The sequence below is a fragment of the Podarcis erhardii genome (assembly GCF_964252035.2).
Source record: "Podarcis erhardii genome assembly, chromosome: 3".
In the NCBI taxonomy this organism is placed as follows: domain Eukaryota; kingdom Metazoa; phylum Chordata; class Lepidosauria; order Squamata; family Lacertidae; genus Podarcis; species Podarcis erhardii.
This window is the reverse complement of record NC_138507.1, coordinates 40,027,048-40,054,999: the sequence shown is the minus strand read 5'-3', so window position 1 is coordinate 40,054,999 and position 27,952 is coordinate 40,027,048. Positions and strand designations below refer to the sequence as shown.

At 41.2% G+C, this 27,952-nt stretch overlaps 1 long non-coding RNA gene across 1 annotated transcript; it reads left to right on the top strand.

Moving 5' to 3' along the window:
- Window positions 1-17: 17 nt before the first annotated feature.
- LOC309339402 lies at window positions 18-27,078 on the top strand. The gene is made up of 5 exons (XR_014155306.1): window positions 18-171; window positions 10,296-10,500; window positions 19,918-19,976; window positions 22,008-22,114; window positions 26,894-27,078. It is a non-coding gene; the product is annotated as an uncharacterized lncRNA (long non-coding RNA).
- Window positions 27,079-27,952: the final 874 nt, after the last annotated feature.

Genomic DNA, 27,952 nt, shown 5'->3' with positions numbered 1-27,952 from the left:
TGGTAAATAGCAGAAGCTTCTTAACAATAATAGTGCATCTCACATTTTTGCACTGTGAGGCTTTTTGAACAGAGGAAGTGAGGTATGAAGCGTCAAATTTCCACTTGCTGCCCTGGAAATTGTGCTTGAGATTTTCCTGGTGAGCAATGGCCACAGCAGTGCTAGAAAACAGTAAGTGAAGATTGTTTATTCACTTCTTATTTAAAGTTTTTCTATGTTCGTTATCCAATATCACTGCCATAAAATCAAATAGAAAAGGACATTGAACTTATTCCAGATTTGAAACAGGCACTATATGTTCTTCTGTTCTTCTGTTTTAATACACTTTTCATTTCTTCTACTAATTGCTTTATGTTTTTGGCAGCTGGTTCATTTTATTGCAATTATCATTTGTTTCTATATCAAACAATCAAGTTGAAATACAGCTGATCTAGATATTGTTTGTCATATTTTTAAATTATGAATAGTTATTACAAGTTCAAGTAACCCTTGCCTCAAGTATTTCCACTAAAAACGGCACTGCAATAAAGGTACGCTTGGGGTACAATACTGTATTGTTGAAGCAGAGGATTTCAGGATAATTTTTCTCATTTATCCCCAATTAAAATTCTATACTCCAGATCTAAAGCAAACTCATCCAGCTAAAAGCCATAAAATCTTATACTCATTAATGTACAATCAAGACTTTCTATCTTTTTATTCTGTGTGGAAAACTACAGCAGTCGCAACATCGGCAGGGAGTCCTATAACGCAACTGTAGAATATTTTAGAATGATTAATCTATTGCAGCAGTAAAAGTCTCCACAAGGTTATTAATTAAAAGAACTAATCTTGCATTTTGGGACTGCACAAATAATTGCTAGTAAATCCAATACCTCGGCTCACCAATGGGAGTTTACTTTAAATAACCTCTGAAAAGTATCTGACAAAGTTAATTGTGGTTCAGAATTTCCAATTTATGTAGAAGCAGCTAATAAAAAAGAATTTGTGTTATTTATCACCACTGTCCTAAAGCTGTATTAAAATCCTAGCCACAGCCAGTGTTTAGAACTTTTTTCCCTGTCATTCTTTTGTACAGAAGTGGTTTGCACCTGTTCTATTCAGTTACCACTGCTTCTTCCATCTTTCTGTTAGTCCATAGGCACCAGCTCCTAGGGGCCAAAGCACTTTTGGGGACCCCAATGTATGTGTGTGTGTTTTTAGGGGGCCATGCCCCCAGAGGTATAGCAAGGTCAGGTAGTACCTGGTGTGGAAATTTTTTGTCACCCCTCTGCCTGTGACTCCTTGGCTGCTGGCCAAGCAGCCCCCTTTCCCCCAGCTCGCTGCAGGCTTGGGAGTCACGGGTGGGAAGACACCTGTCCTCTCCCCTGCCTGCCTGCCTGTTTGCCTGCTTCCTCCAGCAGGGAGCGTGGGCGGCGGGGCAATCCCCCCACCTGTGACTCCCAAGCCTACAGTGAGCCACGGCCGAAGGCTGGAGCTTTGCTGCTTTGTTGGTGGCCCTGACGGCCCATCAGGGCCGCCGCTTGCCGTAGGCTTGGGAGTCATGGGCGGAGGTGTGTGCTGAATGTCATCCCCCTTCAGGATGACACCCGGTGTGACCTGCCCCCACAGCACCCCCATTGCTCCACCCCTGCAGGTCCCCTCAGTGTTCAGAGGGTGTTAGGCTCTGGTTGAATGCTGTGTGTCTGCATTGGAAAACAGGAAAGGAAAGGGGCAATATTCTCAGGGCTAAGAACAAATACAGTGCTACCTCGGGTTACAGACACTTCAGGTTACAGATGCTTCAGGTTACAGATTCCACTAACCCAGAAATAATAGCTCAGGTTAAGAACTTTGCTTCAGGATGAGAACAAAAATTGCGCGGTGGTGGCAGGAGGCCCCATTAGCTAAAGTGGTACCTGAGGTTAAGAACAGTTTCAGGTTAAGAACAGACCTCCAGAACGAATTAAGTTCTTAACCCAAGGTACCACTGTACAGTACACACACACACACACACACACACACACACACACACACCCTACTGCCCCTTACACATCACAAAAACCTGCTAGTTTTCACTTGCCCTTATACGGAACTAGATTTTCTTATCCCTCACCTGTTTTACGCTTTTCTCTTCCCCACAATGCCTCATGGCCACTTTAAAACAGTAGAATGTGGAACAAGAGCCAGAGGTAAACATTCTGAAGCCTAACATTCCTCCAGGGCTGACTTGAACATTCTCAAAGACTTCAAACGAATCTTGCTTTCATATATGATATTAAAAAGTTGCACTACGTTCTACAGTTGAACCTTGTCAATCTCTTTTGCTTTCCAAGCAGGCAAGGTGAACCAGTTCCTGATGGCACGGCTGCCACATGTAACCTTGCTTTGTTTCCTGCAAATCAACACACATCTGTGCCTCTGAATCACAGTCCATTTATCTGAAGCAAAGGAAATGTTCTGTTGAGACTTTGATATGCAATTCTGTGTGAAAGTCTTTTCTACAGCATTTTTGACAATCGCTTTTATGATTTAAAATGAAACAAAGGCCAGAAAGCGAGGGGGAACTTTGGGTGTTGGTTCTGCAGCTTCTTCTTTGGGGAACGGAGAAAACGATCACTTTTCAGCAGCTGACTGTTTATATATTCCCCCTTGTTTGCCACTTGCATTATTGCAGGGAGAGGAGTTGTTTCTTCTGCAATTCTTAGATGAATAATTCTGACTATGGTTCTATATGCATGAAACTCTGGAATTGTAATCATTCCCTGGTTGACTGGAAGAAAGAAAATTCCCCAAGGGACAATCTCAGCCTGGAAATTACCTCCCATCTCAAAGGCATCTAAACTCTTAAAACGTTTGGATGTAATGATGATTTCAAACAATAATTTCTGAGACAAGGCTCTTTGCAAATAATTTCCAGGAGCAAAATGCACCAGGAGAATTGCAGTGCAACAGGCTTAATCTATGGAACAATTGTAGTGATTGTTATTTAGGAAACAAATGAAAGCTGTTCATGCAAGACAGACTACCAATATAGCGATAAGTTATCTGAAAGTTCTGGTGAATGGGCTCCAAGAGACAAACAGGAGTTGGTAACTTGGGACTAGTTTTCACATAGATGGAAAACCAGTGACTTGCCTGTAGTCTTTCATACTGCAGGCGTGGGTGGGTGTTTGTGGGGGTGTTACTTGATGGAAAGCTAGCATACAAGGGAAAAGGTTCCCTTAGCCTAGTTTTCTATATGAGGGGCTGGTGGAATAAGGAGACAATCTATCATATGAATTACTGCCTGCAGTCTAAATTGATACAATCCAGACAAAGGTCTATCAGGGATATAACAACGGTTTGGGCGCAATGATGGCTACCATTTTAGGAATGCAAAATCAATAGGATTGTGTTTTTAAATTCTTGCCTGTTTTTTCCTGGACGACCAGGTGTATGCCGAAAGTCAACTGGGATCAATTTCTACATATGACAGCTGCCATAATGATGAAGGATATATTCCCTTTCATTTTAAATTCGATTAAGGTTAAATTAACGAACAGCAAATGCCGGCAGATTGCACACATATTCTTATAATAAGTAAAGAACTTTCTATGCCCAAGATGTTATCCTTTTATATTTTGCTATTTTAAAAATGGACAATACATTTAGGGCCCGGGGTTATAATTGTTCGACCTTATCGGGTTAGGAATGGCAAGGGATCCTCTTTCCTTCCATTTAAACCAGTACACCAATAAAAATATACCATATTTTTTGCTCTGTAAGATGCACCAGACCACAAGACGCACCTAGTTTTTGGAGGAGGAAAACAAGAAAAGAAAAAATTCTGAATCTCAGAAGCCAGAACAGCAAGAGGGATCGCTGTGCTGTGAAAGCAGCAATCCCTCTTGCTGTTCTGGCTTCTGGGATAGGTGTGCAGCCTGCATTTGCTCCATAAGACGCACACACATTTCCCCTTACTTTTTAGGAGGGAAAAAATACGGTATATTTTACCCTGAATAAGTGAACAGTGAAAGTAACTGCTTTGGCCATTGTTAGCCATGTGAAATTAATACTTGCTTTTCTCTGGTGTAAGCCGCTGTCCACTGTGGCCATACATTATAAATGGAGGGCACTTTAATTTGCTTCTACTATGGTATTTGCAGCAGATCCATTTAGCGCTATAAAATGAATGAGCATGAAAAAGAGATGAAACCACATTTCTCTGGAATAATTTGTTTTTGCAAAGAAGCAGGTATGTGGTATAATTAAGCAGGGATGTCAGTGAACAAGGCAGGGACTTTTAACAGGTGCATCTTAATTATCCATAGCCAACGAAGATTAAGCAACAAGCAAATGATCCCCTGGACTGATGCCTGTATGAAATAGGCTGTGCTTATTTGCACGAGACACAGCTGTCATTTCTTAATGACAACTGAAGGGAAACAAGCACCACGCTGCATCTAATCATTTTAAGAAAGAGAGAAATGTGGAGGGAGAGAGGGAGGGAATCACCAGAGTTGGGAATTTAGCATACAGCCTTACTAGCTTATTTGGGGCAGATGTATACATATGCCAGGGCTGCTTCCTTATGAGGGCCTTCAATCCAAGTCAGTGATTTTCTTCAAGAAAAATAAGTGCTGGACCTGACCATGAAGTTCTTACAGTAAAGCATGTTCTCCCTGAAATGAGAGCACGTGTTGTGGTGGGGTCTACTGAGCCATCCCTCTGTTGCCAGGCAGGGTTAAAAAATAGGCTGCCTGGGGCAATGTTTGGATGGCTGGGTTGCTGGGGCAAATTGCATGTTGCAATGTGGTGGGTAGGTCCGAAGGCTTTAAATATTGGGGCACTCAGCTTATTGCTTTCTCTTTCGCTGAGTGCATCGGATCACCCTCCCGCCCGCCCTGAGTTCAGCTTGACCTTGCAATGCCTGTCATGGGGTTGCCTGCTTTTGGGGCAGGGGCCTGGTAGGAATTTTGTCCATCTGGCTGATTGGCTGAGCCATGTGGTTTTTGCCTATTACGTAGCAAATCGTCACAACTTGTAAGGTGGCGGTTAGGCATTGGTTATAAATTGGAGGAGGGGTAAGGATAGGCTGGGCCTGTCCCTACAATGCTGGTGCAGAAGGGAATTCCGTTAAAGGAATCCAGGGGCTTGCCACGATTTCGTCCGATCCCTGAAATGGGACTAGGGCTGGCAAGCCCTGGGGAGCATGTGGGTGAGCGGTGAGGGCCTGTGACTCAGCTCCATTGCTTCCCAATATTGTTTTCCCTTCACTGGCTTCCGAGGGAGTTCGGAAGTCAGTTCTGTCCCAGGCGGGGGGACAGATAGTCTTAACCAATGCCTAAGCAACCACTCACAAGATATGTATTTTAATAAAGTTGTGGCCAAAATTATGCCAAAAGCCTTAAACAAAAATTATGTGTGAGTTGTGAGTTATTTGGCTTGGGGACCTCGACACGCAAGTTGCAGGCACCTCTCATGCCCCACCTCTCATTCTCTTATATTCAGGCAGATGGCTAGGGCTGCATGGAAAGGCCCTTGTGCAAACGTGTGTGTGTGCATCACTATAGGCCTGGTTGGAAAGCTTAAAGCCTTCCTTTGCTTAATGGGAGATGGATTGAAGGAAAGGAAATACGATTTGGTCATGCCCCGTATTTCACAGATAGGAGCTAGGTGGAGTCATAGATCTCTTTAAAGAAGTGTAGACTTGCACACGCTGGCCAACTTCCATTTTGGCTTGAAATGTTCGTTTTGGCCTTCTCCGAAGTACGTAAAGTTTTCTATGGGTCACCATAAGTCAGACTGCAGACTTCATTTCCCACTATAACCCTGCCGTGGTAGTGCTATTTTGGTGTGGTATTTCCCAGCTGAAAATCCTCTAATTTTAATTATTTATAATTTGTATTTTTATTAACAACCAACAAGACAAAAGAAACTACCAAATAGACTTGTGCAATTCTTAAATACAGTTTGCTACAAAAGTGGTAGCCAACCACTTTTGTATTGTCAGCAAGTTTAAAGAAATGTTTCCCCTTAAAGATGGTAGAATCAAGGCTTCAGAGACAGATACTTCCAAAAGGAAACTAACCCATTAATCATATGTCTTCCCTTCGCTGCGGCAACCCTCATTAATTGATGGTTCCCACTTTCCAAAGTTCTGGGAAGCTCTTCAAATTCTCCCTCTGGAATGCAAAGAGAATCAATGTGCAACCGAGTTGCCTCTCCTGTTGCATTGCCAATAGATATCATGCCATTGATGCAGCTGTATCTTGCAGACGAGTTGTGTCTCAATGGAACATCTCAATGGAACATCTCAGTGGAAAAAGCCCTAACACACATGCTCTCCTGAATGGAAAGCTACATTCTCACAGACTGTTGATAAAGAGATCCCTTCTCTTCATGAAATCCATTTCATTGCTTCTTCTGTTGAATAGAAAACACCTGGGTTTTCTGATTAAGGTGTCATCCTCAATTTCACCATACATGAAAGCAGAGCAGCGAGCACCCACTCCTTGGTTGCACATAACTGTTTCTAATCCTGCGTTCTTTCCTAGAATGCCATAAAACTATTTCTTCGTATGAACAGTGAGGATGTAAGAACCATTTATCATCCTCCTGTGCTGGCTGCCATGATGCATTACTTTGTATATTTTTCCTTTAATCAACAGAAGTCATTGGCAGCCAAACCAGGCTGGGACCAACAACATACAATATTATTGAAGAAACTCCTTCTGTGATCTTTTTATGAAATGTAGTATACTGCTGCTGCTGCTGCTGCTACTAATAAACCAAATTAACAAGGTGGGGAATAAATATCTCAGATTATAATACAAACTGTAGCAAAATATATTGTTTAAACAGTGAGAAACCAATTCTCTCTCTCTCTCTCTCTCTCTCTCTCTCTCTCTCTCTCTCTCCAGTTTAAGAGCTATCCATATCAGTACTCATACCCATGCTCTGATAAGCATAATGGCCAGATTTGATTATATTAATATTTATTTATTTATTCAGTTTGTATATCAATCCTTCATCTGATGATCACAAGGCAGTTCACAACATAAAAATACAAAATGAGAACATGAAATACATAATAAAACAAAAACAAGCCAATAACCCCCTTCCCACAAACACATTTGAAAGGCCATAGATTGCTTAATCAACCAAAGGCCTGGCTATAGAGAAACATTTTCAAATGGCACCTAAAGATATGTAATGCAAGTGTCAGACATTGGGAAGAGCATTCCACAAATGTGGGACCACTGCAGAAAAGGCCCATTCTTGTGCTGCCTACCTATGGCTCCCTCATGGAGGATGCACACAGATGATGGCCACAGGGTCTGGGTCAGTCCATTCCAGTTCTCCTGCTGCAGCAACTCTTAGGAATTGTTCTATTTTAAGTCATGCTGTTAAGGTCACAGATAGAACATCTGACAAGACTGAGATGCTTCCCCATTGATTCCTTTCCCCTATGATGCTTCCATTTGAAACATGCAGCTGTAGCTTGCAGATACAAATCTCTGTCTTCAGCAGCTGGGTTCTCAATGAGTAGTTTATACCACTTGACATTTAGGAAGCTGGCAGATACTTTCCCACTACAATTTCTTAGAGACCAATCTAAAGCAGGACTCCTCTACTAACTCGAAGATTAAGCACTCTCTGCATAGGTTCACTTTCTGGATATCTGCCTCAGTTGCTTCCACGTATTACGTGACTATGATATGATCCACTGTTTATCATCACTGAAACACACAGAGAGGAACTCAACGAAATGCTAAGGCCATTGTTCCAGATTCAGGTAGGTAGCCGTGTTGGTCTGACGCAGTCGAAATATATAAAAAAATTAAAAAATTGTCCAATAGCACCTTAGAGACCAACAAAGTTTGTTCTTGGTATAAGTTTTCGTGTGCATGCATTATCTTCAGATAAAGTGTGCATGCACACGAAAGCTTATACCAAGAACAAACTTAGCTGGTCTCTAAGGTGCTATTGGACAATTTATCATATATATATATATATTATTTAATATATTTTGGCCATTGTTCCGTCATTGCAAGTATTTCAGCTTGTCAGATGAAACAACATCCCTTTCCTTCCTGCACAGGAGAGAGGAGAGATCCCCAATGTGCTAGTGAAAGTCTTTGCATGGGCTTCCACTAGCAGGACTTGTTGGTTGAATCCAGCCTGGGAGGTTTACCTGAAGACTGTCATAATTCTGAAAGCCAAGCTGCTTTATGTGGATGCTGGAACAATGAGAGCTGGTATAGCAGAGCAGCCACAAGAGCGAGCTGCAAGTCAGCAAATTAATGGTTCAAAGCAACCATGAATTCAAAATAAGTGACATCAGGTGAGCTGCTATTTGATCAATCTTACAGTCTGATTCTGTATATGTGTACTCAGACATGTGTGTTTAATGGGGCTTACTCCCAAGATTGCATTTTTAGCTCCTGACAGAAATCAGTGGCACCTTATACAAGTCTACCTAATATGCCCGTTGTAAGGATTACTGAGATAATGTATACAAAATATTTGAATTACGCTGTATAAGTGCTGAGGGTGGTAGTCAACTATGGTATGTTTTATTCAGAGTGGCCCCATTGAAATTATTATAAGTTCGGTCAGAGGCTAATTCGGTATAAAACTTAGTTGAATAATAAAACAAATAGCAACACACACAAAAACCTTCATGCAAAATCTTGTGTATTCATCTAAGAATACACGCCAAAAATTAAAATTAAATGATAGATATAGCAAGCACCTTTAAACATCCATGAACAATTCTACAAGTTGCTAAACCTAAATTAAATAGGCTCACAATGACACAATACTACCCCCCCCAATGTCTGGTGAATCTGAAATATTAAAATTCAATGCAAATAATTTCAGTCCCTTGAATTTTTCATTTATACGCATGCCATTTTAAACAGTGCTGGCTCCTGATCATGCCTTGTGCATGACAATATATGCATGCAGCTGTTTCATGAACACAACTCTCCACACATGGGACAAAGGCCCAAAGCAATGAGCTAGGTGTCTGGTAGTATAGGAATCTATGCATGGACAATGCATCTAGAAGAGACAGAAAAGGAAGTGGTAAGGTTTTGAACCACAGGAGCAAGTGAGCTCTCCAAAATTTGGCTTGGACTGACTAGTTAGCCAATCCCGTTCACCCCCCCCCCAACAAGAAGAGATTATTTTACTGATCCCACCTCCACATCCCATTGCCCAGAAACCCCACAATGCTGAAGCACATTCTGCTTTACTTTCTTAAAAGCTGTAAGGTGTGGTGGTTTGAGCAGCAAAGAAATTCCCTCCCTCCCTTTCTCTGACACTGCATGGATTAGCAGTGTGTGTGTTGGCTCTAAGGTTACATAGTTCCCCCCAGAAGCGCCAGCTTCTCCAGAGTATTAAGGAGGCTACGACACATGACTTCCTGATGTCGTGAGAAGCCAGGGGGCAGAGCTGAACACCCTCTGAAAATTGAGGGGGCCTTACTCCCTCAAAAACTACATGGGGGACAAAACTGCCTTGTTCCCCAGGAGTTGGTGCCTAAGGTTCCCTCAAAGACTGCTGCAAAGGGAGGAAGGCAGGGGGAGAATGGGAAACCACTCTTTTCTCTCTATGGAATCTCCTGCCTATAGACAATCCTGAAATATATTTACAAATCTGGTGGTTTAAGCACAGCTGAAAGGCGGCATGGAAGGCTCTCTTTTGGGCACCTTTAAACTTCAAGTACAATAGCTCTCCAGTGTCAAGGTGAAATCTATAACAGCTAAATCTTTATGACAGCATAAAATCTCAAGCACCACAGTACTTCATTGGCATGCTGCAACTCACCAGCAAATCGACTAACTTCTCCAAAGAGCAGGGATATTCTGAGTTTCTTGATACGCTGCATCATCCAGTCAGAACAAGGGCATGGGGAAGAGATTCCTGCATCTGAAACGGAGTAAAAAAAAAAAAAATCAATAGGCTTCACATCATTAACGTTTAACCAGGAAAAAGTAGCCATAAGTTAAATAAGAAAATGCACTGGTACCCTCAGAACATTTATGAAACACTAAAAAATGATGACATTCTCAGAGCGAGAGAAATAAAGGTAAGAGTAAAAAGAAATACAAGTTAGGATTGCTCCAAATATTCTCCTGACTTGGTTTTTAAGCAGGAAACAACTATCTGGGCTGAGGGGGGAAGGAGAAGCATTTCCCAAAGTAGAGTTTAATATTGAATTTTTGTCTTTTTCAGTCTTGTTTCGTACCATCATTTTCCCTAGCTGATAGTGCAGGAAAGTCATTATAAAAATTCAGTATCAGTACTCTTCCCTCCCCTTCTAGGATGAGTCACATTGCTGATCCCTGAGTGAATGTGTTGAAGAATCACCACCCTATGTAGTCAACTGGGTTTGGCTACACCAAGGGGCAAACAAAGAAAATTCAGAGAGAGTGACACAGAAGAACATGTGGCGACTTTTGAAGCAACTGCAGAAAAATTGTCAAAGGGTGCAGTGGGAAGTTACTTTTGGCCACTTCCTGGAAAAAAGTAAGTACCGGTACTTTCATTTTAGCCCTAATCCTAATTACAAGAGTGTGAGGCACAGATTCAGTACATAATCTACCTTTGCTAGATATTAAAGCATGAATATAAAAATTATAGGCAGTTCCAAATTAATACCTCACGAGTTATACTACTGCCCACTAGGGCATTAGACATTCCTCTCTCTCTATGGCTTTGTCCTGTGAGAAAGCCCCTTCTGAAAACTTCAAAAGTCATTTACGTTTCAGCTTGGGGAGCTGTGTTTCAAAGATAAGTTCAGAGGTTCAGCTGGACATGTACAAGCCCTGAGGCATACCTAATGACCTCTGGAGTGTGACCACTGTTTTATAGCAACAGTATCATCCATAATTCTTGTTTAAACCTTGGACATGTCCCAGATCGGCAGCTTCTTGCTCTATCAGCTTCCAGTTTTCATTTTTTAAAAATGAAAGGCTGTTTCTGACTGTTCCCACTGCCCATGTCAGATCTGTGTCTCATCTTTTACACTGGGATTGTTCTGCCTTGCCAATGGTTGAAGGAACAACACTTTTCATAGGTGAGAGAATGTGAGAGTGAATAAGCAATTAGCTATATGGCTGGTGTGATGTGCAGCAATAGCACTGCTGGAACGGACAATAACGTGTGTGTGTGTGTGTGTGTGTGTGGTGATTCAGGAATTATTTTAATGAGCATGGTTTCTATCAAAGGTACAAAAGTTAAGTGAGTTGGTCCACCCTGCATCGTGCCTGCACAAACTGATTAGATTTTACCTACGTAACCGACTGTCAATACTTGACATTTCACTGCTAAAGCAATTAAGTCTGTCAAGGAGTACGGTTCACAATAATACAAAGTGTCAAATATGTGGTACAGTTCCCAATATCACACGGGAGACTTTTCATATTAAATACATATATATTAGAATCCTGTGCAGACTAACTTGGAACTTTCCTGCTTTGAATTATGATTTTATAGTCAAAGAATTTTTTAAAAAAGGAAATCACATTTGAAAGATTAAAAGGATTTTGTGCTAAAATATTCTGTGATGATGCCTGGGGTCTATTCACATAATTCCTAGAGCTTTGAAAATGCAGCATCTGTTGAAAGAGGTACATTGTTACAAATAAAGTAACTGAAAGAATACCTTTCACAGAAAAAATACCTTACCATTCACCTCCTCCTGCTTCATCTATTTTAATTGTAAGACAAAAAACATGAACCAGTTTTTAAAAACAAACAAACAAACAAACAAACAAACACCTTGCTGGCCTTTTATCAAGTTTTAGACTAGGAAAAGCAAGCAAACGAGCAGTTTATGTGAAAATGCCAAACTAGCCAAAATGAAGGATGGTTTTTAGTTTCACTTTTTCCATTTCAATACCTTCAGGGTTACAGTGTGTACAAAGCTTTAGAAGGTCACAGGTTCACCATCCTTCATTTAAGGCTTTAGAAAGGTTAAAACCAGCACTTCAGATTGTGCACAGAAACAAAAGCCCCTTTCTCCAGTAACCTCACAGTGACTAGATCCTGTCAACAACATGGCTGCCATGTTCTGAACCAGCTGATGTTCCCAAAGTCTTGACTGGATATTACTTAATTGTGGCAAGGTTACAATCAGCCAACCACATCTACAACCAAGCAGGCTCTACTATTTATTTAATTTGGTTAGAAAGATTGGTGGAATAAATAGTACCTTAAAGACCAACTAAGTCAGTTCTTGGTATGAGCTTTCGTGTGCATGCACACTTCTTCAGATACCTGGTCTGACCAGGTATCTGACTATGGTCTGACTATGGCAGACCAACACGGCTACCTATCTGTAACTGGCATAAATAGTGTTACTTCCAAGAAACCATGGTTGAGGCAGGGAAACATGGATGGAATTTCAACAAATTCAGCAACTCTTACAAGTGTTCACAAATGTTCATTTTTAAAAAAATAATATTTATTAATAGGTTTTTTTAAAATTACAACATAATAAACAAAACATACAAAAAATATCACATTTCATAACATATTTTCTTATCCTTTTTGGACTTCCTCACATCTCCCGCTCCTACGTTCCAAAATATAAAAATTAATTCAGCAATTTATCACCTTATCCCCACCTTATCTAATTTTCCAATGTTATATCTTAAATTTTAGATATATTCATTTAACTTTTTAAAACTTTTAGTTTAGCCTAATCATTATCTAAAATTTGATTTTTTCCTAAATTTAACTTATCTTCATAGTTCACTTTATCTAATTCAATGGTGCCAAATTGTTTGTGATCAAGCATCCTCCTTAACATTCATACAGTTTACAATATTTTTGCAAATAGTCCTTAAATTTCTTCCAATCTTCTTCCACCGTCTCCTCTCCCAGGTCTCGGATTCTGCCAGTCATCTCAGCCAGTTCCATATAGTCTATCAGTTGCATCTGCCACTCTTCCAGTGTGGGTAGATCTTGGGTTTTCCAATGCTTAGCAACGAGTATCCTTGCTGCTGTTGTTGCATACATAAAAAATGTTCGATCATTCTTTAGCACCCTCTGGCCAACAATGCCCAAAAGGAAGGCCTCTGGTTTCTTAGGGAAGGTATACTTAAATACCTTTTTCAGCTCATTGTATATCATTTCCCAGAAGGCCTTAACCCTAGGGCAAGTCCACCAGAGGTGAAAGAACGTTCCTTCACTTTCCCTGCATTTCCAACACTTATTATCAGACAAGTGGTATATTTTTGCAAGTTTGACTGGGGTCATGTACCATCTATATATCATTTTCATTACATTTTCTTTCAAAGCATTACATGCAGTGAAATTCAGCCCAGTAGTCCATAACTTTTCCCAGTCCTCAAACATAATATTATACCCAATGTCCTGTGCCCACTTTATCATAGCCGATTTAACCATTTCATCTTGTGTGTTCCATTTTAACAGCAAGTTATACATTCTTGAGAGTACCTTAGTCTTAGGCTCTAACAGTTCCGTTTCTAACTTCGATTTTTCCACCTGGAATCCTAACTTTTTATCAAGTTTAAAAACTTCTTTAATCTGAGCATAGTGTAACCAATCTCGCACTTTGTCTTTCATTTTCTCCTGACTCTGCAATTTCCAATTATCACCATCTTTTTCTAATATTTCCCAATACTTCGGCCATTTGGCCTCCATATTGAGTCTTTTTCGGGCCTTAGCTTCCAATGGTGAAAGCCACCTTGGAGTTTTGTTTTCCAATAAGTCTTTGTATTTTGTCCAGACATTAAACACTGCTTTTCTGACAATATGGTTCTTGAAATTCTTATTGATCTTAACCTTGTCATACCATAAATATGCATGCCAACCAAACGCATTGTCAAAACCTTCCAGATCCAGTACATCAGTCTCTTCGAGAAGCAGCCAATCTTTCAACCAGCAGAAAGCTGCTGATTCGTAGTACAGCCTTAAGTCTGGCAGGGCAAAGCCCCCTCTTTCTTTCACATCAGTTAATATCTTAAACTTAATTCTGGGCTTTTTGCCCTGCCAGACAAATTTAGAAATATCTCTCTGCCACTTCCGGAAACACTCCGTTTTGTCCACAATCTGTAATGTTTGAAATAAAAAAAGCATTTTCGGCAATACATTCATCTTTACAGCAGCAATTCGGCCTAACAAGGAAAGTTTCGATCTTGTCCAACTTTCTAAGTCTCTCTTAATTTCTGCCCAGCATTTCTCATAATTATCTTTAAATAGACTCAGATTTTTTGCTGTTATATTTACCCCTAGGTATTTTACTTTTTTAACTACGTTCAACTCTGTCTCTTTCTGAAACCGTTCTGACTCTGTAACTGTCAAATTTTCCCCCAATACCTTAGTTTTCTGCTTATTTAACTTAAATCCCGCTACCCGACCAAACTCTTGAATCAATTGTAATACTTTTTTCGTACTAGATTCTGGCTCCTGAAGGGTCAAAACTAAATCATCTGCAAACGCTTTAAGTTTATATTGTTTCGCTCCGACCTGAATACCTTCCACCAGCCGGTCCCCTCTAATCATGTTCAAGAGCACCTCCAGAACAGAGATAAATAACAGTGGGGAAATCGGGCAGCCTTGTCGTGTTTCTTTTTCAATTTTAAACTCTTCAGTAATCACATTGTTAACTATCAGTTTAGCCTTTTGTTCTGAATAAATTGCGTCAATCCCATTCCTAAAACTCCGTCCCACCCCCATCCCTTCCAAATTTCCCTTCATAAATTTCCAAGAAATATTATCAAAGGCTTTCTCCGCATCTATAAAAATTAAAACTGCTTTTGTGTTGATATTTGTTTGCAAAAGTTCCAAAATGTCAATTATGTTCCTTGTGTTAGCAAACAAATGTCTTCCTGGGAGAAAGCCTGCCTGGTCTTTATGAATTACCTGATTCAAAACTTTTTAAAATCTACTTGCTAAAATGTCTGCAAATATTTTGTAATCCACGTTTAGGAGGGAGATGGGGCGGTAGTTCTTAAGTTGAGTCTTTTCAGTTTCTGATTTTGGTATCAATGTGATAAAAGCTTCTTTCCACGATTCCGGCGCCTTTTTCCCCTCCAAAATTTCGTTGTTAACCTCCAACAATGATTGTATCAAATAATCTTTCAATGTCTTATAATACTTGGAGGTTAGTCCATCTGGCCCTGGAGATTTGCCCAATTGCATGTTCTGAATAGCTTGTTCAATCTCTTGTCGTGTTATTTTAGAGTTCAGGATTACTCTATCTTCTTGTGACAATTTTGATAGTCCATTCTTTTTCAAAAATTGTTTTATCTCGTCCTCATCTTGCGGCCCTTGAGTATATAATTTTTTGAAGTATCTCTGGAAACACTTTCTAATATCCACAGGGTTCTGAATGTTTCTTCCTTCAATCTCTAAATTTGTAACTGTATTTAGTTTCTGTCTCTTTTTCAACTGCCATGCTAGCAGTTTCCCACATTTATTCGCCGAATCAAATGATCTTTGTTTCATTAATTTAAGTTTCCACTCTATTTCCTGGTTTATCAATTTGGAATACTGTGCTTGATGGAGTTTAATTTCTCTAAGAATCGGCTGTGACTTCGGATTAGATCTTAGCTTCTTCTCAAGTTCTTTGATTTTCTCCAAAATCTTATCTTTTTTCTCATTTTGTGTCCTTTTCTTTACAGCATTCTGTTGTATCAAGAACCCCCTCATCACGGCCTTACTTGCATCCCAGATGATTCTTTTTTCCACTGTAGTGTTCAAATTTATCTCAAAATAGTCCTTCAAAACTTTTTGGGCCTTCTTGGTAATCTCCTGATCTCTAAACAAATTGTCATTCATCTTCCATCTAAAGGAGCCGGCTGGTAGTAATGTCATGTTCATCTTTACAGCATTATGGTCGGAGCAGGTCTTTGGGCAGATTTCCACCTTTCCAGTCTTAGGTGCCAGACCTCTAGATATCCATATTTGGTCGATTCTCGTCCATGTCAGTTGGGCTTCAGAAAAGAATGTTCCTTCTCTTCCCAAGGGGTTCTTTGTTCTCCAAATGTCAATCAAGTCCATGTTGTCAGTTAGTTCAAAAAAGGTCTTTGGTAGTCTTCCATCTTTTGTAAGATTTTGATTTTGTGACTTATCCATGTTGGTTGATACCACGCCATTCATATCTCCCAACATAATGATGTTGTCATAGTCCAGATAGTCCAGGACATTCTCATGCAACTTCTTATAAAATTCCGATTTCCCTTCATTTGGTGCGTAAATTCCTAGTATCAAAAACTTCTCTCCTTGATAATGTATCTCTATTGCCAAAATTCTTCCTTGCTCATCTTTGAATAAAAATTTAGGTGATAGGCTCTCCTTTGCATAGATCACCACTCCTCTTTTCTTCACTCGGTCCGAAGATATAAATTCTTGGCCTAATCTTTTATTTATTAGCACTTTTCTATGGAGCCTTGTCACATGTGTTTCTTGCAAACAGATAATGTCCAATTGTTCTTTTTTCAATATATGAAATAATTTCCTCCTTTTTTCCGGAGAGTTGCACCCATTAATATTCCAGCTCAACAGTTGCAGAGACATCCTGGGCAAATCTGTTATTTCTCAGGGGGTGGTATCTTTTTCTCTGGGTCTTCAGGTTCCAAGGAAGAAGGTACAGCAGATGCTCCAGGCCCCAAAGGTGTTTCGATTCCTTTCTGAAGGTCTTCTCCGTAAGCAATCAAAAATTTATCTCTATCTTCAAATGTTTTAATCTTGACTTTCTTCCCTCTGAAGGTGAAGGATAATCCCTGAGGAAATTCCCACCTGAAAATGATTGAATTACTCCTTAACAGTCTCACCAATTCAAGATAGGCGGATCTAAGGTCCAGCAGTTGTTTCGGGATATCTTTGTAAATTTCACCTCTTCTATCCAAAATGTCCAGTGACTTTTCATAGTGTAATCCCAAAATCTTGTCCCTTTCCTCCCTCGATCTCAAAGTTATCAAACAATCTCTGGGCTTGTCTTTCTTTGCAAATCTTCCAAGTCTGAAAGCCGATACAATTTTAAAATCCTTTTCTTCCTGTATAGACAAGAACTTGGAAAATTCTTTGGTCAGGAACTCAGCTAGGTTTTCTTCTTCAGCTTCTGGAATTGACCTTAATCTTAAATTATTTTCCCGGTTCCGCAGTTCTATCATAGACAAATACATCTGATGTTCTCCAACTTGCTTACATAATGGCTTTACCTCTTTTTCTAATTTTTCAACTTTTTGGCTGGTAGCCTCAGCCAATTTACGATTCTCTTCAGAGGCCTCAGTTAACTGCCCAATTGCTTGTACGTTCTGTGCCACCTGTCCAGTTATTCTGTTTAGACAAGCTGTATTTTGATCAATTTTGGCTGTTTGTTCATCCGCTTTCTTGTCCAAAGATTCTACTCTTTTATCCAAGGATTCCAATTTTTCATAAATTTTCTCTAGAATTGAAGCAGTTGCTCCTGAGGCCATATCTTCCAACTGTAACTGCTCAGTTACTTCTTCTTCCCCTGCCAACGGCAGAGTAGATACAATTTCTTCCTCCCCTGCTACCGGCAGAGTAGGTACAGATGATCTACGTGTCTGTAATGCTGAGGTTAAAGTTGTTTGTCTAGTTCTTGCTCCCCTTTTTCTTGTGCCACTCATTCCAACTTTATGTAACAGTCAAGGTCAAGCTGAGTTGTTCCCATGAGAATGCCACAGCCCAAGAGTAAACAATCGTATAGGAGGAAAGGAAAGAGAAAGTAGAATAATGTCACTGCTGTAAGTCCAAAATCCTCTAGAGGGAGCTTGAAATGTCTTGAGAGAAGAAGTCAAATCAAATAAAATCAATAAAATCCAATTTTAATGTCCATAGACCTTCAGTAGCTAGTGCTTAGCAGAGTTAGTTTTAACAGCAAAACATTGTTTCTGACAAGTGTCAACTGTGTTTCAAAGTAGCAAGTCTTAAAATGCTCTCAATGTTGCAAGTCCAAATACACAATAGCCAAGTCTGCAAACTGACAGTTTTACTGTTCAGGCAGCTCAAGTACCTGGGCTTCTCAGTCAAAATCTGTAGTTCCCACAGCAGAAGATTAACACAGTCCAAGTAAGGGTTAAATCCAGTAATTAAGTTAAGTCTTTACTTTGTCTCAAAGCAGCTTCAAAGGGTGCTCAAATCAGATGGTTTAAAAAGCCTCTACAGTGGCTCCGCTCCTCCAGCTCTTTTTGCTTTTGAAATTTAAATAGCAGCGGAAGACGGACTTCCTTTTAACATCTCTCCGCTTTCAGCCAAATTTCCATTAGTTTAAACTCCAATTTTAAAAAGTCCTTCCTTACTCACGGGTTGTTGCTTTTCAGTTCCGAACGTTTCGAGGAAAAAAGGTCAGCGCTCACCGACAGCAGCTGCGCGGCTTCACTCTGCAGAGTAGCGATCGACTCAAAGCGCCGCAACCCCCTCCACGATCCGAGGCTCCTTACGGGGTCTCTTCAACGTTTTGGGGATCGCTCCTGGCGCCCGCCGAGTCCCAGGACCACAGGCTCTTGCTGCCTGTGGGTTTCAGACGCGGGTCTCCGCTTCGCCGTAGCGGAAGACCCGATCTCTGCGGAGCTTCCCTTTCACTAAAGGAAAAGGACCGCCATTGCCGTTCGCGCCGCCTCCGGAAGTCAAGTGTTCACAAATGTTCAAAGGGAGCAAGAAAAGGGCTGTGGCAACTACAAAGCTACCCTCATAGTTCACCTCATCCCATCTTGTTAAAAAAGAAATCCTAGCTCTGACCTTAATCTATCCTGCATCATCACAGGGTTAGGACCTTTTTCTCAATGTTAGTGTGTACCTGCTGTGCAGCCACAAGCCTTCTGCTACTGTAGCCCAACACAGATTATTGGACTGAAAATGTGCCCACAAATCTTTGATTGATGTATTTAAATATAGCTTTATGTTTTTATCTATGCAGAAAGAGAACATTTCAGCATGAAAGGAAAGCTAACTTTTATTTGGGGGCATTTATAGATTTTTGTTTTTTAATGATACAATTACAGAGTTCCCACTAACGCTAGTGTTTGATTACATGCCTAGAAGCAGAAGCTAAATGTTGTAATGGTAAGTCAAGCCAACATTACCACAAGCAAATGTTTTGACTTGTACTTAAAACAGATGAAAAAGATTGCTGATGGGAAGAGTGCAAGGAGGAGGGATGTAGGGTGGGAGGAAAAATATCAAAGTTAATAGCCAAAGGATGAAATAAAGCATGAATAGAATTTGAGGGATGGAGTCAAAAAACAGAAATGGGGCCAGGGCCGGGGGGCCCGGGGGCCGGGGGGGGAGGAGGAGAAAAGAAAGCTCCCAGTTAAAAAAACACATGATTTCTTTCATATCTGGAAGTTAACCAGCAGATTAATAGAGAATGGCATCAATTCTTCCATCCAGGATGGCAAATCACTCACATTACAAAGCCTATCTGGTTAGATTAGGTTCATAAAAGTGCATGGGAGGTTAAAGGAGTTACTGTGCTCAGAACAAAACTAATTATGTTACATGCAATGTGAGAGACAGCAACTGAAACGAAATACAGTGAGATCTTGGTTCTTGAACGGAATCAGTTCCAGGAGTCTGTTTGACTTCTGAAAAGTTCAAAAACCAAGGTGCGGCTTCTGATTGGCTGCAGGAGCTTCCTGCACTCAAGCGGAAGCTGCGTCAGATGTCTGGCTTCCGAAAAACGTTCGAAAACCAAAACACTTACTTCCAGGTTTTCAGCGTTTTGGAGCCGATCTGTTCATCAAGTAAGCAGTTCGAGAACCAAGGTTCCACTGTACTCAAGAGGACTCCCCCCCCCCTACATAGAATTCCAACTTGGGGAAGGGGGACCTTAAATCTTTTTACGATCTCTTCTTATTGCAGGGAAATGCAACTTGTGACCCACCAAGTCAAATGCAGCTTAGCAGCCCACCAGATGCTCAGTTGTCTCCCCCATTTTTGCACTCCTAGGCAGTTAAAAAGAGGACCAGGATATTGTCACGGACCTGGAAGGCCAGAATTCATGACTGGTGAGTTGCTTTCCACTTGGTTGGCCACAAGTGGTAAAGAGGTCTGAGTTTTCAGCTGCCCTGGTCAGCTTGCTGACTTCCCACCACACTAGCTTTCAGTGGGTGGCTGTGCAAATGCTGACAGCTTGAGAAAGCACACAAAATAGCATTTGCATGGCATCATAATCTGTTGAAAAGCTGTTCTCCTACTGGGATGTCAAAAGGCACCAAGTCTGGCACATGCCACTGGCATTCCTACAAGCAACTGAGTGTATATCAACTCCAGCTGGAAGTCACTGCTGACTGACTGAAAACCGCAGTTGTCGCACATGGAACCGATCATGAGAATATGCCCTTCGGTGGGAAAAAGGCCAGCTCAGTCTCTTGAGCAGGAGAAGGCCATGCCAACAGTTTTGCTTGACTTAAAATCACAGAATACCTCTAATATTCACTTTTATTGTCACTTCCTTAAATAAACTTGCATAAAGACTATTTTAGAAATGTCTAATGAACACTACTCCTTTGAAGGAGTTATTACAGCCACTGCAAGTCCACCATGAATGGAGGGACAGCCAGACATTGTTTATGAAGACTAAACCCCTGTGAAGCTAGCACGAAAGCAACAGGATTGCTCCCCCAGCTTGGAAGTGCAAAGGAGAAATGAAGCATTAACCTCACAGTTATACTGGACCTCAGGTGTACACATCATATGTAAGAGACAAGACCCTCCCATTCCCCTTTCCATCTTGCTTATCAAGGTGAGCCTTCTGAGAGAGACTGGAGGTGGAGTGGTAGGCCCATGTTCTCTTCTCTAAAGCAGGGCTGGAAAACCTTTGACCCTCCAGATGTTGTTGGGCTTCCATTCCCATCAGCCTGAGACAGCGTGACAAGAAATTAGGGGTGATGGGAGATTTAGCAACACATGGAGGGCCAAAAGTTCCTTAGCTCTGCTCTAAAGAAACACTGTGATTAGCTCACATCTTCTTATAAAGGCCCACTACGCATGACAAATGATGATCCAAATTTCTAATAGTTGCTTATAACATTTCTATCCCACCTTTCTTCCAATGAGCTCAGGTGGTGTACGCAGAATTATCCATCTTAGTACCTCAGTAACAATATGGGGATGAGATTGTGTGACTGCTCAAGGTCATCCAGTGAGCTCCATGCTGAGCAAACATGTGAATCCAGATAAAAAAATTCCTTCCAGTAGCACCTTAAAGACCAACTGAGTTTGGTGCTACTGGAAGGTGCTACTTTAAGGTGCTACTGGAAGGAATTTTTTTATTTTGTTTTGACCATGGCAGACCAACACGGCTACCTATCTGTATGTGAATCCAGGTTCCTCCATACAGATAATCTACATACAAACCACACTGGCTTTTCTACACTACAGTGGCTCTCAAGCATTATGAAGTCTACTAATTTGCACCATATTTCCAGTTTTGGCTCCCAAAATACATGGTCTACGTAGACTGATTTGATATGATTAATGATTATCCAAATGGAGTGCAATAGCCTGTCAAAACAATGAATATAAGAACAGAAGGTTCATTTCAAAAACAGTCAGGCCTTCTTATTTAGGTTCATAGGTCAAGCTAGGCAGCCTTCCCCAACTTGTTGTCCTCTAGATGTTGTAGAACACAATTACCATCAGTCCTAGCCAGTCCTAGTCAATGGTCAGGAATGAGGGTAACTGTATTCCAAAACCTCTGGTGGACACCATGTTGGGGGAGAATGAGCTAGAGCGTCACCAGTGAAAATAGTCTCTTGTTTTATTCCTACAAACCACAAAATATATAGCAAGGAAACCCCCATTCTCTTTACATTTTTTTTCTAGAGGGTCTATACGCAAACGGGATTCTCTGTTCATTCCACTGAATACATTTTTTGTTTCTCAGAAATGTGGTTCTTTAGGTTGTCACTCATCATTACCCGGAAAAGTAATTGAGACAGATATTAAAACACGATCTTGTGGAATTAATGAAGAAGGTTATCAGTCAAATGAAATCAAATGAGAAGAGCTTTAACTCCCCTTCTATTTTCACACAGAGAAGAAAATGAACTGCAGACAAATTTTTAATTGTTATGGGCTAGACAAGATCAAGATGACAGACAAGGAGCACCATAGTGCAAGAAAAGAAGAAGACAGAGCCAAGGTTAACAATAAATAAATCAGACATGCAGTCCCTAACCCTCTTTGTACTTAAATCTCAAGGATCACAATTTTCATTAAACAAATGATGCACCAAGCAGTTTGTAGGACGGATTCAAACACATACTAGAATTGTAGGTTTGTGCATCTGAAGTGGATTAAAATGCACTGTCGTCCTAGCACGGAGTCCCTAGATGGACTTTGGGCAGTTTGAAAAGTGATGGGGAAAACAAACCATGAGCCTTAAGTCAAGACCCAACCTTGGCTACAGCTTGTCGTTTCTCTGGAGGAGATAAGCCACAATCCTGGGTTTGAATATCACGCCAAGCCAAACCATAACTTGGCTCCAGGCAGCACAACAGCAGGAGGACCAGGAGAGGAGAGGAGTGAAGAGGCTGCAGTTTTTATTGCAAGGATCTGCACCCTTGTGTGTTTATGCTTAGCGATGGTTTGACTTAAGTGCTAAGTGTCAATCAGGCCACTTTGTATTCAGTGACACAGTAACTATAATAAGAAGAATAACAAGTGTCATATATGCATCGCTTCTAAATCTCATAGCCAGTGGCGGAGCAAGTTGATTGGGCGCCTGGGAGCAGGACACTCCAGCCAGGGCAGGAGGCTCCGTGGGGGCTCCAAGGAGTCTGTTGCCTCCTCCCATTCAGCCGCCCTACAGCTGAGGGGGAGGTGGTGGGCGGACCGTTTGGGGCAGTGCGGAGCCTGCGTGCATAAGCCTCTTCCAGGAAAGACGCATGGCTTAAGTGCACTGCAGGCCCCATGGTGAGTGCTGCCCGGCAGTTTGTCACCCCGCCTCAGTGGTGACACCCGGGGCAGACCGCCCCCACCACACCCCCTTCCTCCATCCCTGCTCATAGCGCTGGTGCTGTGATGTTACCAAGTTTCAGTTATTATTTCAGGCTGAATCACAATTCTGAACCTTTAAAGGGACCCCTGACTGTTAGGCCCAATTGCGGATGACTCTGGGGTTGCGGCACTCATCTCACTTTACTGGCCGAGGGAGCCAGCATAGAGCTTCCAGGTCATGTGGCCAGCATGACTAAGCCGCTTCTGGTGAACCAGAGCAGCACACGGAAATGCCGTTTACCTTCCCGCCGGAGCAGTACCTATTTATCTACTTGCACTTTGACATGCTTTCAAACAGCTAGGTTGGCAGGAGCAGGGACTCAACAACTGGAGCTCACCCCGTCGTGGGGATTCGAACCGCTGACCTTCTGATCGGCAAGCCCTAGGCTCTGTGGTTTAACCCAAAGCGCCACCCGCGCTGAACCTTTAGGACTATTTAGGACTATTAATTAATTTAGGATTATTTAGGACTATTAATATTTACGACCATTAATTTAAGGACTGCTATCTAGGTGGCTGACTGCCTGGAAGTCTCATCTGGTGAGATAGTATTTGCCCATCATCTGCCAATGACCAACAAATTCTGTTACATCCATTGAAATTATGTGGGAACTCATTGCAAACCAGATTAAGCCATCCATACTAGTCCACATATTTAAAATATGAGTGGCTTCTTAATTGGACAATTTGCCTTCTGATCTAACAACAAGAGGAGAGAGAGGTTTAAAGGAAAATATTGTTCATGGATTCTAGCTAAAATGGGCCTGTGGACGTAGCTAAATGACAAGACCAAGGTGACCCTTCCCAATTTCCAGACTACAGTAAACACATAGTGGAGCTCTCCAAGGGTTCACACAATGTGAAGGTCATAGGAGCCAACTTCTTGGGGCAGTGGGGGCTTCGGCCCCCACAATAAAATATTTAATAAAATGGCCAAAATATTTAAAGGTTCTGCGTCTGATGGGCATCCCTTGCCAGGGATGCAAGCAGGCAAACAAACTAACACCAACTGCACTGATCTCCTTAGCGGAAGCAGTGCAAAATTGCAGTGATGTAGCTTCCAATTACCTTCCCTCTTTAACAGCACATTTGCAAGAAAATAGTTGAAAATTGCCGAAATTAAAGCATGCGGAAAAAACCTAAAGGGTATTTCAAATCAGTCAACTACTAATCTAAATATGGCTACTTCAGAGAAAGAGAACAATCAAAGGAGGAAATTTATGTTAGCGCTTTGGAGAAAGAAAGGCAGATGGCTAGGAATGAGAAAAAGGTAGCATTTTACAGGGAATGGTCTGATGCAGTACAAAGTATGTGGGTGTCCCTATTTGTGCATTTTTGGTAAAAATATGGCAATAATTTGCATGATGATAATAATAATAATAATAATAATAATAATAATAATAATAATATACAAATTCAAGGAGCTGTACAGCATACTGAAGATGTTTGTCCAGTACTTGATAATGAGCAAGCTTCACATTCCAGATGCAAGGAGGGGAGAGCACTATTGTAAATACATATCAAATATTCACAAAATAATCATCTCAAGTAGAAAAAGGACAAAGAGAACATATTGGAAATGAAGGTGAATTCAGTGGTGCTTATTTAATAAATCTGTTTTCAAGGGAGTTGGGTTTTTTGTTTTAGTTTTAAACACTACTTCTAGGACAAATTACTCTATTTCAGGTTGTATTTGCCACTGGAAAAGAATGATATTTATGAATAATTCATCTAAAAATTAGCTTTCCCTCAATGCATTAAGCAGCCTCTCTTGATAAGGGTGATCTGAAATTGAAAAAATACTCAAGCAGCAAGTATTTTTAAAGGCAGGGGCATATGAATGCCAATAGAGATCCTGTTTCTACTATTCAAAGGACTTTATGTTATTCATAGCTATGCAAATTGAGTTGTTTTCTTTTATCTGAAAAAGGGACCACAAGCTTGAATAACAATTATAAATATTAACATATTAACTAACCAAGTGACATTAGTGCCAAAAAAAGAAAAGAAAAGGCAACAAGCAAAAGAAAAAAGGAAGGACTTCAGGAACTGCATCAACACTAGAAGAAGAAGAGAAGTTTGGATTTGATATCCCGCCTTTCACTTCCTTTAAGGAGTCTCAAAGCAGCTAACATTCTCCTTTCCCTTCCTCCCCCACAACAAACACTCTGTGAGGTGAGTGAGGCTGAGAGACTTCAGAGAAGGGTGACTAGCTCAAAGTCACCCAGTAGCTGCACGTGGAGGAGTGGAGGAGCAAACCTGGTTCACCAGATTACAAGTCTACTGTTCTTAACCACTACACCACACTGGCTCTTCACACTAGTATCCAAAGTGCATCCATAGAGTCCCCCAACCTTTGGGGGCCTCTGGGCAAAACCTGGAAATCTAAGAACCGATAATGGGCAGTAAAATTATGGTGCTGCAGTTCCTGTGGAAGTAGCTCCATTAGGAAGTCATTTCATAGCCCCAAACAGGCAATGCCCAGAATTTTCCTTCCTTTCTCACTCCCCCAAAACAGGCCACACACACACACACAGTGAGAGAGAGAAAGAATGGGAGGGTTCTCCTTTGCTGGAGGTATTTGTTATATATTCAGTGGTCTGTTTGCCTGAGCTTGAGTCTGGACCAAGAATTCAGAGCCCCTGTGTTTTGATTCGATACATGATACCCAATCACAGAACATTTCAGGATTTGGGCCTCTGCCATTGGCCCTTAAACTCTGAGTTATGATTCACAGCTTGGAAGTTTAGACAGCCAATCACGTTGGGAGTGGGAGTGGCCCAGGCCTTCAGAAATGTATATGAGCAGTTGCTTTGCCCCTGTTGTCTAGTTCTGTTAGTTCAATAAAGTTTCTTGCTGTTATTACTTTGTCTTGCATTGTGGGAACCCACCTACACTTTAATATTTATGTGGCAGCCACAATCCATCAAGAATGTTATGCTTGGATCCTGTATTGTAGTCCCTGTGTTTATTTAGCAGCATCCTGTACTAGATGACCTCTGAGGTCAATGATTATGGGGCCACACTAGTACACTTAACCTCGGGAGGCGGGGAATCCATGTTTGTCACATTTAAAACTCATTCAGCATTAAGATCCTTTTCCTCCCTGCACACCAGAGCACAGGCTCACTTTTCTTTTCACATTGTTTGCTCTTTTGGCATTTGTTCTCTCTGAATCTGCTGGTTTTCCTCTGTCCCCAAACACTTAGTTTCCACACTCCCTGGGTCTCTAGCCATCCTCATTCATGTCTCCAGACTGGCTTTTTGTGCTAGTCAGAAAGGAAGGCTTTTTAAGCATTTCCCACACATTATCTGTTTTAATCAGGTTTTAATTGGCTGCTTTAGAAATGCATTTTTAACTAATTGTTACACACACAGAGCCTTTGGGACCTACCCACAATTAAAAGCTTTAAAATCACAGTTTCGGAAAAGAAAGAAACAAGGACTGTAGAGAAAGATCCTCATAAAAAAGGGCTCTCTAATGAGCCAGCTCTCATGTATTAAGAAATTTAAAATTAGAAATAGCAAGTCAATTCACAGCACCTCCTTGTTATTGTCAATTACAGCTTTCTGGTCCTCAAAAGAGTTTTAACAACTCTGGGCTTGTCACATCTCTTTCAGGTAACCATTAGCCGCTCCAGTAACAGAAAATTAATTCGCAAGCTAGTTCTTTGGCTTGGCAGTTTCAAAGATTAGGGAGTTCCAAGTTTTGGCCTGTAAAGACAGCAAGCAGGTTTCTTCAGGAAACTTTTGCCATGAAGCAGCTGAAAAGGCAGGCTAACTTGCATACAGTGTCAATGACCTCGGCTGCTTCCAGATGACCTGTTTATTGAGCAGTCACCCCAGTTTATCTGCACAAGGTTTGTGAGGAGGTATGGCGACATCAACTATTTATTGAGCGTTCATTCTGCTTTGTTTCCAGGGAGGTGATATGATGTTGCATCAAGCAGTTGTCACCCCCTCCCACTTCTGTGCGCATTTCACTGTCACGGCAAAAAGCCTGCTTTGCGGAGCAGGGGAAGCTGGGTTGTGGCACAAGAGCACCAAATCAGCTTTAATTGCACTTCCTGAATTTGCCAGTGTGCGCCTTGAATTCCACCTGAAAACAGCGACATTAAAAAACAAAGAATATAACATTGGACTGTTTTCGTCTTGCATGATGTTATTCTTAAAATGCCATTGTTGTGTTTGAAATGGTGCTTTTGGGGGCTATGATGCTTGTGCAATAAAGTCTGCTACTTTTCCATTTGCATGTTTTTCAAATGACATGTGTATTTTTACTTTTCAGAAGTGTGCACGTTATCGGTGCACACGAAAGGCTTCTCTATGATTTACATGCTCAATGCTGGTGATTGTACTTGTTGTGAGTGCAGTCATACCTCGGGTTGCAAACGTGATCCATGTGGGAGGCATGTTCGCAACCCGCAGCACCACATCTGCGCACGTGCATGACACAATTCGGCGCTTCAGTGCATGCGTGTGATGTCATTTTGTGCTTATGAACATGCGCGAGCACCAAAACCCGGAAGTAACCCATTCCAGTACTTCCGGGTTTGGCACAGTCCGCAACCCAGGTTAATTCTTTACAGTCATTTAAAGATTCCTGTGCCTCAGTTTTTAATAGAACCATGGCTAAAATGTGCGTTCCTGTTGCCTTGGGAAACACTAGCATTTAATTCATGTCACTACAGAGACTAAATCCTACTTACCCCATTAACACAAGTCAACACTAAATATAGAAACACCCCCAACTCTCTCCCCAAGTAACTGTTCCACCTGGGGACATATGCATTCTACGCTAGTCTGATAGCCAAACCAGATGTGGCATTACTTACATGAATATATTTAAGGTGGGTTTGGGGTTTTGTTTTGTTTTTGTTATGCAGATAGCAGCCGTGAGGAAGCCTGATGGGGAAGGCAGAGCTTAACACATACTCTCTCAAATAGCAATTCCAAAAGATGATTTTGTCTGACCGTGGCA